Source organism: Callorhinchus milii, unplaced genomic scaffold, assembly GCF_018977255.1.
Source record: "Callorhinchus milii isolate IMCB2004 unplaced genomic scaffold, IMCB_Cmil_1.0 Scaffold5, whole genome shotgun sequence".
NCBI lineage: Eukaryota > Metazoa > Chordata > Chondrichthyes > Chimaeriformes > Callorhinchidae > Callorhinchus > Callorhinchus milii.
Window position 1 is genome coordinate 62,806,066 of NW_024704746.1, and position 19,603 is coordinate 62,825,668.

General features: G+C 42.5%; 1 protein-coding gene across 1 annotated transcript in view; it reads right to left on the bottom strand.

The window, feature by feature from the left end:
- Window positions 1-19,603, bottom strand: part of reln (reelin) — a 178,251-nt gene that overhangs the window by 157,068 nt on the left and 1,580 nt on the right. The gene's annotated exons all lie outside the window — the stretch shown is intronic.

Here is a 19,603-nt window from a genome sequence, read left to right on the forward strand (position 1 = left end):
AGAATACGACCAAATGCAGCTGGTTCAATGCCTTGGGTGAATAATAATAATAATAATCCTTGCATTTGATATAGCGCTTTTCACGTCGAGAGGACGTCCCAAAGCGCTTCACAGAACACACTGTAAAGTGAATTGACTGTATATTTGTGGGCGAACGCGGCAGCCAATTGCGCACAGCAATGTCCCACAAACAGTCATGGATTGAAAATGACCAATTTATTATTGTTTTTGGTTTTTTGGAGGGATTATTATTAGGCGCTGTGTGGAGTAAGGAAACTTGCCCAAGGTTTCGCCCTCTGCCTGGAATTGAACTCAGGTCTCTCACTTGCAAAGCGAGTGCTCTAACCACTGAGCTACAGGACTCCGCAGAATCCCACTGCCATAATCTCCCATGGATTTATGGGACTCCTGTAGTTTAGTGGTTAGAGCACTCGCCTCGCAAAGCAAGAGGACCTGGGTTTGATTCCCGTTCAGAGCGAGACGTTGGGCAAGTTTCCTTACTCTGCCTCGGTTTACACGCCTCTGTTTACATAGCAGCAAGTAGCAACCCGGCTGTTAGTTGATTGGCGGATCGCTTTTCCGGGGGTAATAATCCCTTCAAAAAATAATAATTTGGTCACTCAATCCACAACTGTTTGTGGGACGCTGCTGTGCGCAATTGGCTGCCGCGTTTCGCCCACAAGATGTACAGTCAATTCACTGTACAGTATATCCTGTGAAGCGCTTTGAGACGTCTCGAAGATGTGATAAGGCGCTATATCAAATGTAAGGATTATGATTATGATTATTATGGACTGAGCTGTCTCTCACAGCTGTGTAGTCTGGGAGACGAAAGACATGTCTCTGGTGATGCACTTAGGAAAGAACAGAGGAGTTGGATTAAAGAGGAAATTTATCCCAGGTCCACTCTCCCATCCCTTCCCTCCCAGGGTCTGGCAGAGGATTGGGATAAGGACGTCTGCATTCTGTGTGGCACGGAAGAGAACTTAAAGAGGAGAAAGAAAAGTTAACTTTTTAAACAGCAAAACAAATTGAATTTTAAAAAAGAGTGAGAAAAATAATCCAATTAAAGTCAAATATTCAGCAGTAACAAATGAGGCAACGTAAAGGATGTAGGCTTGTTTGCTGACCAGCGCAAAGAGTACTCTCAGGTGTGATCGAGAAGAGTATTAAAGAGTCTGAGGGGTATTAAGAAACAGCATTCAGGGCTCGTTGCATTGAATACAGTTCTGGTCACCACAACATATGGGGAGGGGCAGCTCATGGCCTAAAGGCAGTGCAGAGGAGGGAAATTGGCATTATCCTCAGCGTTAAAGGAATTGAACCATGAGCAACGATTAGACAAGCTCAGGCTCTTCAGTCTTCGAAACAGATGTCTCAAAGGGACCCTAAAAAGGTGTATAAAATGTTAAATAGGGTTGAAAAAAACCAGAACGGTACTTTGGGATGCATCAAGACAGTAAAACCAAAAGATCACCAGTTTAGAGTTGCAAACGGCAATTTCAGGACAGACACTAGAAGTTTTTTCTCTACCCGAAGACTAGTTAACGACTGGAACATGGTGCCAGGAAGAATGGTTGAGGCCAGGACACTGGATTCATTTAAAAAAAACAGATTGATGCTGTGATGGTATGATGGCAGGGTGGATATTTTGTGAACAGCATGATGAAATCAAATAGACTGAAGGGCCTTCTTCATCTAAACCAATCTTCTTAGTTAATTGGCGGATCGCTTTCTGGAGGTAATAATCCCTCCAAAAATAAAAATGGGGGTCACTCGATCCACGACTGTTTCGCGCAATTGGCTGCCATGCTTCGCGCACAAAAAATACAGTCAATCCACTTTACAATATGTTCTGTGAAGCGCTTTGAGACGCCTCAACAACATGATAGGGCGCTATATCAAATGCAAGGATTATGATTATTATTGTGAATATGGGGAAAGAGTGGGGGAAATGGGATGAAAAGATCTGCAATGAATAAACTGACAGAACAGGCTCGAAGGCTGAATGGCCTCCTACTGCTTTATTATAAACATGGCTCATAGAAAAGCCACAAAGCTCCTGTTCTGGAGGTCTATGGATGTCGGGGATATTCCTGGTTTGTGTCGCCTCACTCGCTGTTCACAGGTTGTATATAATACACTCTGATTCTAGCTAGTCACTTATTGTCAACTTTATCCATACTCACCCAGCTTTGCCATTGCAACAGCAGCCTCTCATTTACTGATCTACTGTCCTTTTCGGAGAGTCTGTTATCTGATGAAGGGTCTTGCGAGTCACACAAAACCGGATAAACCCCCGCAAATATAAGGCGGCTCCGACAATCTGCAATTTATTCACCCTGCGAGATGAGCTATTGCTGAATTAGTCTGCATTTAACGTGTTGGACTTTGCTGATTTATGCCGTGTTTAAACTCCTGGAAGTGAAGCAATATCATTTCCAGCAGCTTAAAGAGCAAATGTGGAATGGGAAGCCTGATTTATAGTTCCCAAATCCAGTTAGACTTTAATATTAAGCAATTGAGCAATTGGTTCTTTTAATAACATTAAGCAGAACGAGTCCTGTAGCGTATTGCTTAGAGCACTCGCCTCGCAAGCGAGAGGACCTGGGGTTCTATTCCCGGGCAGGGCAATACCTTAGGCAAATTTCCTTACTCCATACCCCTCTGTTTACGTATCAGTAAGTAGGAACCCGGTTGTTAATTCATTTGGCAAATCGATTTCTGGGGATAAAAATTCCTTCAAAAACAATAATAAATGAATAATAAGAATTTGGTCACTCAATCCACGACTGTTTGCGGGCCGCTGCTGTGCACAATTGGCTGTCGCGTTTCACCCACAAAATATACAGTCAATTAACTTTAACAGTATATTCTGTGAAGCGCTTTGAGACGTGCGAAAGAGGTGATAAGGCGCTGCATCAAACGAAAGCATTATTATATGTATTATTATATTAGACATATAACAATCCTTTGACATTTCTGGTGGTCCAACAATCTTCAAAGGAGCAAAGGCGTATCAAGCCACATACATAACAACAACAAATTACATTTGTAAAACGCCTTTCACATCGGGAGGACGTCTCAAGGCACTGACGTACTGAGCTGGGCTCAATGAGTAATAGATGTCAGCTTGCTTATTCCATCTACCCAGTCTCAAACCTCTCCATCGCTATCCCTCTCGCCCAACCCCCAACCGTCACAGATCCATAGTTGTCAATATTTACTTCAAACAACAGTAGCGTTTGGAGACCTGGGGAATCTGCTTTACATTGGAGCTATGAAAACCTGGTGTGAGATTTGCTGTCTGGAGCAACTGAGGAAGTTGTCTTTGACTTGCTGACACCATGTGCTGTGAGGAGGGGCTCAGGAGACTGATATTGTAGCCCGCAGCCAGGAATATATATTTTTTTAAGCAGTTGTGCTTTGGGTTGGCCTTACCACTGTGAACCTGAAGGTTAAGTTAAGGCAAACAGCCAGTGGTAGTTCACGTTTTTAATTATAATATCTATCGCACATCAAAGCGATCTGTATTCCAGTCAGGGCTTTTCACTCCCTCATGACTATGGAACACCTCCCAGGTTTAGCTCTTGTTTTCTCAGATCTTTGCATTCCCCTCACTTTAACCTTTCGCAATGTTTACCCCCGCGCCCCACTCCCCAACTGTCTTGTCTATTTATCTGCCGTCTCCTTTTCTGAGGTTACCTTGGCCGCTCTGTGTGGTTCATTTCTCTTGTTAAGCAGGGATTTCCTCCATCTTCTGGTAACTCGAATTGAAATCAAAACATCGCACTGTCTCTTACTGATAACAAACCCAAACTCCTAACTTCCCTCCTCTACCTCTTACAAACTAAAGTCCAACCAGGAAAATGGGAAAACATATCTACCATTGATTTAGCATTCCCTCAGTAATACGCTTCTTTCCTTATCTTGTTCATCTCATCTGCGCCCTATGCAAGTACTGGCCTGTTTCACGTCCCCCTGCTCCACTATCGCCGGTCGGGCCTTCAGCCTTTGTGTCCCCACCCTCTGGAACTCCAGCCCGGAGACCCTCTGCCTCGTCCCTTCAAGACCCAACTCAAGACCTTCCCTTTCGAACGTGCCTTCAGTCACCTTCCCTTCTCCCCCATACCTTCCTCCAGAAAGTGAACAAATTCCCATTCAACAAAAGTGAACCAAGTACCGAGTCTAACAAGTGGACTGAATGGGACAATACATTATTATATATTTTTTATTATTAATAATAATTAGTCTTCCTTACCCTCCCTGTCCTCCACCCTCCCTGATCCCAACCCCCCTGCTCGGGTCCACAACCCTGACTGTCCAGGGCTTTGGGACGTCATCCCAACATGAAAGGCGCTTTACAAATATGAATGTATTGCATTGTTAATAGAGAGGGAAAAGCTGGTTTGCCTGAAAAGCTCCTTCTTTGATGCACACAAAACATTATTGACAGGATTCAGGGGAGATGCAATAGGTGCACAAACCACAAATCCATGAAAATAAGCAACCTCCGCAGCTTTTCACATCTGTAGAGAATGTTTCCGAGCACGGACTTTCAAAACCCTGAGGAGTTGTGGTTTTTCTCCCCTCTTGATGAATGAAATTCCACACAAGAGGCATCCTGCACGTCCACCTTTAGCACTTTAACTTCATTGCTCCTGTAATTTCTTTTTTTCTACTCTATTTTAAAGAAAAAGATTTCAGCCACTCCGTTTGGGTCTGGCTGAACAGAACCGCTGACGTGGCTAATCACTGCCCGAGAGTGGATCACGGGGAGGTCGGAGGGCTGGCTGACTCTTTCAGCTGAAGTCGGCGTGCAACAAAGAGCTTCAAGACATCCTCCCGATGTGAAATGCGCTATATGAATTCAAAGAATCCCGTGGAATAGTGGTTAGTGCACTTGCCTCGGAAGCGAGACGAACTCGAGTTCGATTCCCGAGCAGGGCAAAACCTTACTCTGTACGCCTCTGTTTACCTAGCAATATGTAGGAACCTGGCTGTTAGCCGATTGATGGACTGCTTTCTGGGGGTAATAATCCCTCCAAAAGAGAAACAACTGTTTGTGGGACACTAATGTGCGCAATTGGCTGCCGCGTTTCACACACAAAACACACAGTCAATTCACTTTACGGTACAGTATGGTCTGTGAAGCCCTTTGAGACGTCTCAATAACTTGATCAGGTGCTATGTTAAATGCGAGGATTATTAGCAGTATTATTACAAATTGCATTGCTTTTATTTTAGGTCCCCATGATTAACTGGGAGGGGAACATTTGTCCTACAGTAATTTTGTACTGAAGATGATGTGTTGAGAAGAGTCAGGGAGACAAATGGACATTTTAGGATTGTCCTGTGAGGCAGAGTCTAAACCAAGGATTCAGACAGACAGATAGACATGAAGGCCGGAAACGACCATGCAATGTCATAAACTAGAGCCCTTGAAATTTCTAAGCATCACCTGGACCTAGGATTCGATTACAGCTGTAAAACCACTCAGTCGGATTTATGCTTTAATCCTCGGAATGCCAGAGCTCGAAGGTATTCCTCGCGCCCTCAGGCGGCTGTTCTAACGTTCAACTCACATTCCGACGCTGAAGCAAACCCCACCGAATATTCCACTGATAAAGTTCTGATACCTGAAGCCGCTTCATTACTGTATCATTAATCTCATGCCTTACAACCAGAAATATGCTAATTGCAACAACTTCAAATGAAAGTATGATAGATCAAAATCTTTACTCCTGCTCCGTTTGTCTTAACTTTTCGGCCCTCTTCTTGCTTTGTTTCTTTCTTCTATGCTTCCCGTTTGGATTCACGCTATTTCCTTTGCACGCTGTTCCTCGCAAGCGAGAGAGAGGACCCGGGTTCGATTCCCGGGCAGGGCGAAAGCTTAGACAAGTTTCCTCACTCCACACATTTCTGTTTACCCAGCAGTAAAATAGGAACCTGATTGTTAGTCGATCGGAGGATCACTTTCTACCAGGAGTAATAATTCCCTTTAAGTGGGGGGGGTGATGATTGATCGGGGGAAACGGCCAACAGGGAAACCGACATTTCCCGGGCTAGCCAATAGTAGGGTAGCTTGGGTGCGACTGATAGCTTCGGGAGTAGGAAAGACAACTGATGCCCCTTTGATGAAACGTACACAAAGTCTGTGTTAGAGTTTGTTTAATGGTGAAACTGAAACGTCAGTGACTCCGAGTTGGGGGTGGGGGTTAACAGATCTTGCTCGCCTCCCCGCCCATGTTTTCAGGGACTGTGAGTGCACAGTACTGCTTGCCGAATAGACCCCAGTGTAACTCACGGAATAATAATGATCCTTACATTTGGCACAGCACCTTTCACATTGAGGGAGGACGCCTCGAAGAGCTCGACAAGATACACTACAGTATAAACTGTAGTGACCGCGTATCTTGCAGGCGAACGCTGCTGCCTGTTTGTACGGATCAGTGAAGGCAATACCGGGGCATTAAATAAAAGCCAAAAAAATGCCTTTGCTTTGATCTCCGAAATGTTATGGGTATAATTACTATTTCACGAAATTCCTTTACTATTGAGGTTTGTGTGGATGTCACCACAGTGCATGCCTCGCATAGTTTGTCTAACAAACGCAAACAAGCCCTCATAATGTTGTTGGAAGAAGCTGCAGGTTAATAGCCTGCAAGCTCAGTTACTCTAGAATAACAGCGCTCAATCAACTGGATAGAATTAAGCCTCGCGGATTTTTTTATTGAATGAGATGGCCTCAGGCATTCACCGCCAAAAGCTAATAAAACTCTTCACTTAAAAGCCTCTTCTCTTGGAGCACTAATCATATCCCATCTCTGCAATGAGTAACTTGGATCTCACTGATTGGATGAGACTCCAAAGTTTTTTTGCGCGTCTTTAATAAAAAGTAATTTGTTCAAATCATAAAAGGTTAATTATTCTTGCGGGAGGTTTTAACTTATTGAAATACCCGAAGAACAAAATGAGTGAAGTATGTCGAGAACAAATTAACATCAGTTCAGTTTTTTTTAATATAGACAAGGTTGTGTCTGGCCAGTATGATCAAGAACGGTTGGACATTAAAGAATATCTTTCATCTCATTTACACAAGGACAGAGAGTAGTCACAGGAGCTGAGCACACTTGATATCTAGCTTTTCCAAAGCAGAGATATACCGACAACAACGGTGCTTGGGGTCACCTTCCCCCTTCCCCCCCCCCCCGGCTCAGCGCCGTGCTCCGCCACAGTCAAGAGCTCTGGGACCTTACCCTGCGTGAGGGGTGTATATAAATGCAAGCTGTTGCTGCTTTTGTTGAAATTCCCAACGTCCCACAAAATATCACAGACACAATTTTGCACATTTTTGTGTCTTATCACGTCAAAGACGCCCAATTACTTAGTGTTGCTGTGCGCTTTGAGACGAACAGGATATATTGTAAAGTTCAACAACTGAATGTCCTTAGTGCACTGATTATTCTTATATATATAAACGTGATTGCGGTTTACAGCAGCAAGATCCCACAAATAGCCGTGGGGTGAATGACCAACAGATCAGGATGAGCGATGTCCAGGACACCAAGAGAACCTTCCTCCTCTTTTTAAACAAGTGTCTCGGGGTCTTGAATGTCCATCCAAACCGATCTTGTGAGAAGTTTCTTAATGTGAGAAGTTTCTGATCAATTGCTATGATGCCCAGTGGATGTTACCCTTCTCCCTTGATCTCTCGAATAGAGTCCTGTAGATCAGTGGTTAGAGCGCTCGCTTTTCAAAGAGGAACTGTGTTGGATTCATGGGCTGGGCGAAACCTTAGGTAAGTTTCGTTACTCCACACGCCTCGGTTTACCTTGCAGTAAGTACGAACCCAGTTATTAGTCGATCGGCAGATTGCTTTTCCGGGGATATTAATCCCTCAAAAAAAATTTTGTCACTGAATCCACAACCGTTTATGGGACACTGCTGTGCACAATTGGCTGCCGTGTTTCACCCACAGTTAATTCATTTTACAATATATTTTGTGAAGCTCTTTGAGACGTCTTAATGACGTGATAAGGCGCTATGTCGAATGCAAGAATTATTAATATTATAACAATTTGCATTTATATAGCGCCCTTTATGCAGGGTAGCGTCCCGGAGGGCTTGACAGTGGCGGAGTCTGATACCGAGCCAGGAGAAGAGGGAGGGGTGAGGTGACTGATTTGAAAGTGAGGAGAGAGAGTGGAGGGCAAGGCGGAGGGTTTGAGGCAGAGAGTTCCAGAGTTTCGGAGCGTAGTGACTGAAAGCACGGCACCGATGGTGGAGTGGAGTCGCAGCATCAATAGAATGACTGATCCTGTTGCCCTCATGCCAAACTCAGCAACTGCTTGGAGGGAGGTAATTAAAACCAGTTCGCTCCTGTGTATGCGAAGCTCCAGCTGCTTCACCGCCGGCGCTAGCCGCAAGCAAAAGGACCCATGAGGTTTGCAGCGTCCTCTCCAAAGTTAACGACTCTGTGTGACATGCAGGGGAAATCCCTGGAGAGAAACTGCTTACATCACGGAACTCTCGGCCTCAACAACTCGCCTTGCCCTCTCCCTCCCCAGCTTCAAATCTCGCCTAAAGACCTTCCTTTTTGCTCGTGCTTACAGTCACCTCCCCCCTCTCTCCCCCCACTGTCAAGCGCTCCGGGACTCTACCCCGAATGAAGGGCAGGGTCATGCAAGTTGTTGTTGGTGGTTTTTGCTGGTGGCCGAACAATAGTTATATCTCCCGAACGCTATAGACACACACACACACACCGCTCCGTCCCTCCCCATTATGTGGTGAATCACTAAGTGCGGTGCAAAACGTTAGCCGTTTTTTAAAAAAAACACTGTACTTTATAATAAACAGCAATAATAATCCATACATTTGGTGTAGCACCTTTCACGTCAGAAAGACGTCCCCTAAGCACTTCACAGGATATGCTGTAAAGTACAATGACCTCGTGTTTTGTGGGCGAACAAATTTAGATTTCTATCTAAATAAGACTTCCTGATGCTCCTACGACCTCTGTGAATAATGTCTGTGAGCACATGGAGTGATCTTGGCTATAAAAGTGAAGAGGACACTCACTGCAAAGTAACACCAGATTGTTAATTGTGCCTCCTTTAGTGAGTTTCACATTCCTGTAGTTGTTGCTTGGTTCTGTGTTTTACAAAAAAGCCTTTTGCATCTGAACCGATCGCTGTGCTTTCGTGCCTTGGAAGTGGTATTTTCCACTGTGATTGTCAGTCATAAATAGACAGAGATTAAATGCTTTAAGACTCTTCAGTGATCCACGAACAGGGCATCAGGTCAGCTGGTAGACACTTCCTGCTTTCTCAATCAATAAAACAGATGAAGTGGGACTGACAAGCTGAGCAGCATGGTCATCTGTCTTAAATGCTAAAGACTTGAATATCGATCGAGATGGCAAGTCACTGTACATGTCAGAAAATCAAAAGCGAAACAAGTGTTACTCCAGGGTCACCACATCTGCTTTGAAGGATTGACTGGAATTGACAATGAAACCGGGACCAAAAATAAAATTAAAAAAATCAGGGGGGGAAAAAAAATCCTATCAGAAAACAGTTTTTGTGGAAAAAAAACATTTACATCTGACGGCAACAGAAGACAGAAACTCAAAGCAAAGTAAATCTATTTAATGTATAGGATTAAATTAGCTTCTATTTTAAATCAGTGAGGTTAGCATCCTTGCTCAATGTGTGCGTTAGGGGGACTTTTGCTTCTTAATCATCTGAATGGAAAACAGGCTCAAATTACTGGTCATCTCAAACAGTGCCTGAGAACAAAAGTCTTAACGTTTAGAGACCCAGTTAATAACACGCACGCACGCACGCACACACACGCACATTTGAATCGAAATGAAGTAAAACAAAGTAAGATTAAGAGGATGAGAGATAAAGGACTAAATGGTTTTCGGGCTACAAATATGTTTTGGACCGTTATCAAATTGGACAAGTGGAATTGCCTGATTGCTACGAAACAGAAAAACAAAAAAATGAACAATTTATCTTTGATACAATCCAAGAATGATAGAAATCAGAGCACAGATCTGCTCATTGAGCGTTATGTGGTGTTCTCTTTAACGAACTACTCTAATCCCAATTTCCTGCTCTTCTCAGGGCCTTTTTACAATCATTTTGCTCAAATGTTTTATCCAAATCTCTGCTGAAACCACCGGTGGCAAATTATTCCTGCTGTAATAAACTGCTTTGTCAAAACAATATCCTCGCATTTGATACTGTACCTTATCACATCATGGAGTTGTCTCAAAGAGCCACACAGGATATACTGTAAAGTGCAGTGACTGTGTATTTTGTGGGCGAAACGCGGCAGCCAATTGCGCATAGCAATGTCCCACAAATAGCTATGGACAGACATTGCCTCTAACCTTCCCCTTCATTCTAAGGAGCTCAGAAAGTTTTTAAGTCAGGTCATAAAGTGCAAGGAGCTTGCCCTTCTGCCAGAAAATGGTCTGAAGTTAATATTAAAAGAAAAAAAGTTTTTAAAAAAAAACATCTCTCAGTTGTGAATGGATAAATGGGGTCGTGAACACATCATTAACCATAATTTACGTACCAGTCTTGAAATATAGCCTGGAGATGATTTAATGATACAAAATGGGTTTAGGTATGTGGCATTTTTGACCCAATGGCTTTATTAACCAATTCTCTCAGGATTTTAAGACGTTGGCCCCCTTCTCCCCCCTCCCCATCAACAAAAAGTTTCCTCATTTTTCCTCAAATGAAAGTTCTTTGGCTGTGCAAACCTCTCTTCATAATTTCCATCCCAAGTCACATAAACATCGTTAGAAATCTTGCTCAATGCAACAATAATAACTGCACACAATGGCTCGACAGTAATTCATGCGAGAGAATATTTTTAAATCAATCAAATACTTTCAAGATAAAACCTAATGTTTAGGCGTGTGTTTTGATAAGAGCTTCATATTAACTATGGAAACTTTCAGTAAGTGATTAATAATCACACTCAAATCCTCTTTGTGCTTCGAGTCCTCAAATGGATGTTGCTTCCTCATGTACACATTTCCTGTTCCAATATGCATCACCTTACGTTTATCTTAATTAAAATCCATCTGTCATTCTTCGGCCCATCTGTTTAATTGTTCCCAATGTTCTATTTATCTTCCTTACATTGTCATATATTTTGCCCACAAAACGTGATCATTACCATTGTGATGCCGCTGTTTTGTCTCTATTGTAATATCACTGACTCCCACCACCTACATTCACTCTGCAAGGCTACAGTACGTTTTTTGGCTGGTGTTTTTGCTGAAACCAAAAACCTGACTGGAAATGACAGACTGGTGTTGGGAGTAGATAGAATTAATACACTGCCCGCAATCATTTTAGTCCCAGCAACCAATTCATTATTCTCAGCATACATTACAGTTTGAGTATTTAGCATCCAATATTATTTCTTCTCAGTTACATCAAAAATATGTAACTAGCTGGTGCAGTGGGCCCACTACATAATGCAATCATTTTTTACGTTTGTCAAGGTCAGGATATTACCAGAAGCGAGGTTTTCGGAGAAAAGCGACAACCTCATTGAAGTGAATAAGACGTGGTTGATTTCCCCCTTCGTCCCCCTCCCCCAGTGAGGTTAAATGTTCGCTCCTCATCAAATCATATCAGCGCGTTCCACTCAAATAAGCGAGACGTGATGGGCTGGCTCCTGCTCATCTCTAGGCTTTACTCCGCGACTGTTTGTGGGATACTGTGTTTTGCCCACAAAACCATACAGTCAATTCACTTTACAGTATATTCTGTGAAGCGCTTTGAAATGTCTCGAAGACGTGATAAGGCGCTATATCAAAGGAATATATATATTTGGTATTCTAAAGCAGCCCACCCACTTGCAAATTCAATGAAAGCCTCCAGCCCTCAGCCCCTGTAATATTGCTTGGTGCTACGTGATATAAAGCATCTCTGAAATCTGTTTCAGACCCACAGTGCCAAACTGACAATTTAACACTAAGGTTTCAACCTTGGTAACATGAGAACAAGAGGAGGCTTTTCTGCCAATCAAATATCCTCCTTATATTGATCACCTGCCCGCAAAACTTAATAACTGCCATTCTGATGTCCCTACATTGTCTCTATTGCAATATCACTGCCTACATTCACTCTGAAAACCTACTGTGCGATTTCTGGCTGGTGTCTTCCTGGGTACAGATGACACAGACTGGTGTTTGGAGAAGATAGAATGAGTACACTGCCAGCAATCATTATAGTCTCAGCAACCTATTAATTATTCTAAACATACATTACAGGGCAAGCTGTTCTGACTGTTTATTAGATCATGGCAAATCTTTTAGTCCCATTTTCCCACCTTTTCTCCATACCCCTTATATGGCCCACAAAATACAGTCAATTCACTTCACAGTATATTCTGTGAAGCGCTTTGAGATGTCTCAAAGACATAAGGCGCTATATCAAATGCAAGGATTATTATTACTATTCTTCCCCAAGTGCGTATCTAAGAACCAGGGGAGAGGAGAGGTGAGAAGGAAATTCTTTGCTCAAAAGGTTGTCAGTATTTGGAATGTATTACAAATGGCTATTGTAGCCAAATCAATAGAAACGGCCAAAAGGGAACTGGGTAAGCAATTGAGCAGTAAAAGTATTAATGAAGAATATGGCGAAAGAGGGATTAATAATACAGGCAGCAGTGGCACATAGAGAATGAGATTAATGGCCTCCAAGATGCAAAATTTGTAGGTTTCCATTGTAATACTGGTCTACTTGCCCCAATTGAGGCAGCATTCTCAACGCTGAGTCAGAAGGTCGATGTTTCAAGCCTGACTTAGGGACTTGGGTTCATGATCTTTCTAGACAACATTCCAAGGCAGTAATGGGAGAGAGCTGACCTCGCAGCACTATTGTGGGGAAAACCAAATACTTTTGTTCCGACCACAAAAATAGAGTCAACTCACTTTACAGTATATTCTGCGAAACGCTTTGAGACGTCTCGACGGTGTGACAAGGCACTAAATCAAATGCAAGGATTATTATTACTACTACTACCAGAGATTGTGTTGTTCTGATGAAAGACATTGAGGTTCTATTTGCCTGTTCTTCAGTTGCACAATGTTAAAGTTCTCAAGACACTATTCAAAAGGAGAAGCGAGTTTCTCCCAGGGGTCTGGTCAACAACCATACCGCTTGCCAACAAAAATATACAATACACTTGACAGTAATTACTTGTAAAGCGCTTTGAGATGTTCAAACATAAGACAATAAAAATGCAAGTCCTTTTCAATTTTCGTTCCTCTATTGGCCTGTATATCTCACAGCTGTTAAGTGAGAGACCGTGAAGCATGTCTAGGGATGGGCAGCATTGGCACAATATGCCTTACTGCTAATTGCATATCGAGTGCGCTTGAGTACACAGTACACTCAAGAATTAGAGAACCGTGGACAGATCTTTCAGCACCTCTCCTGCACCACATGCCTTTCGTACTGAAGGTATCGGCACCGAGCAGCCTGTGATACATCTGGAAGAGTTCACTTCCAACTCATTGCTCAATTTACACCTTTATATAGGTGGGATGACGAGGAGAAAATAGATTGTGCAAACATTGTGAGATAAATTGCACATTAAACAGGGTCTACTCGTGATGAGAAACTACCACCAAACCAGTTCTTTTTATAAAACGTTTGGGGTTGTCACACGAGTGAAGACTTGCTCCTAAAAAACAGCCGTTGACATTCTCAAACCACTTTACACACTTCTGTTAAAAGGTAACGGTTCACTTGGATCTGGTCGAGTTTACAGGTTTCTACAGAGTATGATATGTCCTGTCTAAACAGAACACCAATCCTGAAAAAGGTTGAGACAATAACACTTGAGTTGTACATCACTTGATAGCAGATATGCATACACCATTTGTACCTGACATTTATGAGGCTGCTGTAGTTATACAATGAATCATCCATCCCTTGACCTGCTCATTCGGCACTCAGATTACAGCAGCGATACAAAAGAGTAGGTGGGGAGATGCACAGAAGCAGTACAGCATTATATGCATCGGTTTGGTGTATTCCTTAAACCATAAGCTGGGAATTTGCATTCTTAGAGCTGAGAACCAATATTTGGAAGCGAGACAATCCACGTTGTCATAAGTGGGACTGACACTCACTTTTTTTGGGGGGTCAGCCCGGTGTCTGACACGTGCGGAAACCCATCACCGTGCTTAAGAGCGTCCAAACCAGTCCAAACCACGCATCCCACCTACACATGGAAATCCTAGAGGTAGACTGTTGGAATGGAATGCGCACTCTCTCCCTGGAGGAACGCATCCTGCTGACCTAATTCTGGAAAGTATTTGGCGCAGGTTGTGCATATCCTGTATGAATGGAATATGTTTACTACGCTATACTTGTATCCAGTATTACACTTAACACGGGGTGTTCTGTAGGCAATTAAGCAAAATAGAATAGCTCATATGTAGCATCCACAGCGGCGCATCGATTTCCTTACAAACTCACGTGTTTCTGTGTCTCTTTCCCAGTCTGTTAAGCAAATACACCAAGCCAATACACAATGAACTGGAAAGTGGATTGACTGTGTATTTCGTGGGCCAAGCGAGGCAGCCAGTTTGCGCCCAGCAATGTCCTACAAGCAGCCATGGAGTGATTCATCAAATTTATTTGGGGGGATTGGTGGCCAGGACACCAGGAGAGAGAAAAACTCCCTTCTCTTTTTGAATAGTGCATTGCGATCTTTAACACCCACCTCAACAGGTAGATGGGACCTTGTCGCATCCAAAGGATGGTTCCTTACCATATAGATTCAGTAATTAAACCTTACTGGATCTGTATTGTGAAAACATTTACTTTTTACTGGCAAGATACTAAAGTTTACAAGACGCCATGACAACAACTCTCACCTTGTCACACAATTCAAGCTCACTTCTAGAGATGAGGCACTTGGGAAATGCAGGGGAAAGTAGAGTGAAATGCACTGAAACTACAGTTCCTAGAAAAAACATTTCTTTAAATAATATATTGGATTTCAAGAGCTTATTTTCCGTTTGATGGCTTGCACCAGGAGAAAACTACTTTCCGTCGAAACGCATTCACAGTAAATGTTTTTTTAATAAAGGGTAATCCAAAAAAATCAGACACATCTCAGGATGTGAGAATTGTTTTGTTGCTTTCTAGTCACAAGACGTTCATAGTGACAAGACTACACACCACATAGTACGGTATTTATAACCAGAGCGTTAGATCCACGCAGTCTCATTTCTTCCCGCTGTTATTCTCCACGGTAATGACCTCTTTATTCATTGGAAGAAAGAGGGAAATAATACAATTATAATAATAATCCTTGCATTTGATATAGCGCCGTATCACGTTTTCGAGACATCTCAAAGCGCTTCACAAAATATACTGTAAAGGCAATTGGCTGTATGTTGTGGGCGAAACGTGGCAGCCCATTGCGCACAGCAGTGTCCCGCAAACAGTCGTGTTCAATCTACCTGAAATTGTTCTACGTCCTCAGCAATTAGATTCACTAAGGTAGGGAGGCAGTACTTTCACTGTGGGATATCAGGAGCAGCGATAGTGTATTATGGCAATCTGCTCCCCCTCATGTTGACAAGCCAGCGAGTAACACACGATGCAACCATACGTAAGTTGAAACATCACAATCTAACTTCAGTCCTGTAGGGGCATTGCAAGAACAGACGCAGGATAAAACATACGACATTCAACATTGAATATCTGAATTTCAGAAGCATCAATCATCTGGCCTGACCCACTACACAGACTGCAAGAAATGGGTCACAAAACAAATATCTCTACACTACATCTGACAGATAATTTTTCGACTGCCGTGAACAAACAGCAGGCTGTCTGTAATAAGTCGCTGTTGTTTTATTTATCGGTGCATTCAAGTCAGTAGCTGAGGAAGGTGCTAGTTACAATGGAGCCACACACAACCCAGCTCTATTATGTTCATTGAGTCTCAGGGCTGCTTTGACAGTGGGAAATATTTTGATGCACCGAACAAGGCCAAGCCCAGGGAAATCAAAGTCCAGCCCGAAGAACGATCTACCGTCTGACTCACTTGGGGATGTGAGAATTGTACTGTTGCTTTCTCTTCGCAACACGTTGATTGCACACAGTGCCAGGAATACACCAATCATTCAGCATCACAGCATGAACCCTCATGTATTGTATGTTTGTGCAGTTTTTCCCTCCCCTCTGGAGCCTGTTGGGTCATCCATCACCTGAGACGAGAGAGAAGAGGCTGATGGTGAGCTGTTATCTACCGTTGCTGATTTGGCTGGTGACAGGCACACAAGAGGCCCCAGGAAACGAACCGACCTCCAATATACCCAGTCTTTCTTGTGATGTCTCTTTGACAATGCTGCACTCCAGAGCAGGAACTCTAACCTATGTCAAACCAAGGTGTATGCGAGTTAGTACTTTTATTTTAATCAGCCGGATGTCTGACACATGCTGAAACCCATGACCGTGCTTAAAAAATATCCAAACCTCGTGTTTGGAATGGAATATGAGGTCTGTCCCAGAAGGGCAGCAACCTGCTTACCTAATTCCTGCGAGTACGTGTTAGGCAATCCGACATGCTACTTATCACACCGACCGGATCTTTTTTTCTTGGATTCAGTGGGTGAAGAGGAGGCTATTTGATTTGGTTACTTCGTTATACGTTTATTAGAAAATGCCTGGACAGGACAACACAACCATTACGTTCATTATCTCTTCCGTTTCCCTTTACAGTTAGTTCCTTATCATACAGGATCATCCTCAATCCACGACCGTCTGTGGGACGCTGCTGTGAGTAATTGGCTGCCACGTTTCTCCCACAGTCAATTCACTTTACAGTATATTCTGCGAAGCATTTAGAGGCATCTCAAAGACATGTTAAGGGGCTATATCAAATGCAAAGATTATTATTATTATTTATTCTTTTAGAACAAAGTGAAGAAGAAATCAGAGGGACAGGATTGCATAGTTCAAGTAGCACTGGCAGAAACACAGAAAAGGTCATTTTCCTTACCCCACCCATCCCCACCTCAACCTCTGATATTTGAATCGTTTGCTACTGGCAATACCGTCGGATGCACTTTGTAACAGAACTGTTCATGCAGTGCGATTGACAGCAGTGAAAGAAAACAGAAGCTACTCTCTTCTCCCCAGTGGGAGCAATATTTTCATTATTTTAAGCTGCTTTGTTTCAGAATTTCATCAGTTTAGTCCCCAAATTATACTTACCCGTAAAGACCAAGTATGTTTAACTACACTATAAACCTTTTTGCCCTTCATAGATACAGCATAGTAGGGACATCTTGCAGCAGTAGCTGCATACTGCACATGATTTTTAACTCTCAAATCACTGCACAGAAACTTTGATGGCTGCAAATCAAGTCTAATAATAATAGTAATAATCCTCCCATTTGATATAGCACCTACCATACCCTTAAGATGTCTTAAAGGGCTTTATCGAATACATTGTAAAGTGGACTGACTGTGCGGGCGAAACGCAGCAGACAATTGTGCACAGCAGTGTCACACAAATAGTCGTGGATTGAGTGACCAAATTATTATTTTTTTGAAGGGATTATTATCCCTGGAAAAGCGATCCGCCAATCAACTAACAACTGGGTTCCTACTTTACTGGTAGGTAAACGGAGGCGTGTGGGGTAAGAAAACTTGCCTAACGTTTCATCCTGCTCAGGATTCGAACCTAGATGTCCTCTCACTTGTGAGGCGAGTGCTTTAACCAATAAGCTACAGGAATCCACATTTATTTCCCAAGTTCACATCAATTATTCTTCTCCTAGCAAGTAGCTCGCTCATTTTGTGGTTTATAGCCATTCACACAAAAGTCCCAATACAGCAACTCACATTTTTGTTCTGATTTACATCGTCAGTACCTGAATGGCTTGCCTCCATCTATATTTTTACATATGTGAAAGGATTAACAGATGACACAAGCTTATTAGTAATCATAACATTTAAAGTTGCATTAATTAAAGTGTTCGAAAAGCCAATCTCTCTTTATAAAATAAAACAGTAGATTGTGGACCTCAACAAAGAGAATGTTACTATTAAACTATACTTTGGAGTCCATTCACTCACAAGAAAAAAACTTGTCACTGTACTTGTTTAGTTGAAGTTTGGTCGATTGCCAGTTATAGGTTGTGCAGCTTTGTTAACTATTTCCTTGAGTACCACTGCCCGTACGCTAGCATTGTGTTACTCTTAGTGGCTGAATGGAAACACAGAGAGCAAATGGGAGGATTTCATAATATGATTCTGTGTATTTTCCCTCCACAATTTTATGGCCCTAATTGAACACGAAACACAACACACATGCATCCTTTAAAACAATATACTGCAGCCTTTTCAGGAAAAATCTTCATATTATAGACATCTCCTCCTAATTAGTCTCAGTGGATGAACAATTGTCGGAGAGAATTTAATTGGTTAACCCGTCAGCTCAAGCACAAGCACTTGTCTGACTCCCATCATGTTCAGACGAGCAGAAACCAAAAATAAAAAGCTTCTATTTGCACACTTCAAAACGTTGAAACATTTGCACTTTTTTAAAAAAAAACAAAAATCACTACAGACTTCGAACGTAACCCCATTCACTTTCAGCCCAATCTGTCTTTATTGTTGTTCTGGGAGTGTTGCTGCAAGACACTTTTTGCTTCCTACTGCTGATGTCAAGCTGTTTTTATCCATGTTAATTGAACCCCATGCTCGGCTGACCTGAACTCTCTCACTTTTGGCTCACGGGGAGCAGACCGCCAGTAATTCACACATGTACAAAGGGGAAACTGTGCAGCTCACTCTAAAGCGTCCCCCGTCTGGCTGTGAAGACTCTGCACGGAATAAAAGTGACCTGCGAGCGTACGCTCACATAAGAAATGCATCCACTTCATTTTAAGGCGTACACAAGGACCTGCAGCTGTGCCAGCAGAGGGTTTCTGCACTCAAGATAAGCCCACACACAAAGCTTGTACAAGCCTGAGAGCTTACTTTAACATACCCGAGCACTGATTCGGGCACTATCAAGGACAGAGGTTTTTTAGCAGAGAAAGAATTGGTTCAAAACAAAGGAGGAAATGCCCAAAGATTAATTTGTCTTCATAATTCACATCAGCAAGCTCGCTGATGGATAGATAAATCATCATAAAGTGGATCCATTTCTCATTTTGCTCTTTTTTTAATATATATATATACTGTAAACATTTGGCACTCCAACATTAAACTCCAATATCTGGTATAAAAACAAAGAAGTTCTTGCAAGACAAAATGTGGAGTAACAAGACGTACGCATCGAATGTTTTTTTTCAATTAACTTTTTAAAAAAACTTTGTACTAATGTGTCACATCATACTGGTGTGCGAAAAGGCAGAAACTTGTTTTCCCCTGAAACAAATTTCAGTTGTCAATCCCGGAAAGAAAAAAAACCCCACAGTATTTCAAAACTAAAAGTAGGACACCTTATCCCTGCCCCATTACTCAAAGAAGTTGCTTATAAGAACATAGGAAATGCTAGAAGAAAAAAAGACCAAAGTCCATCTAGT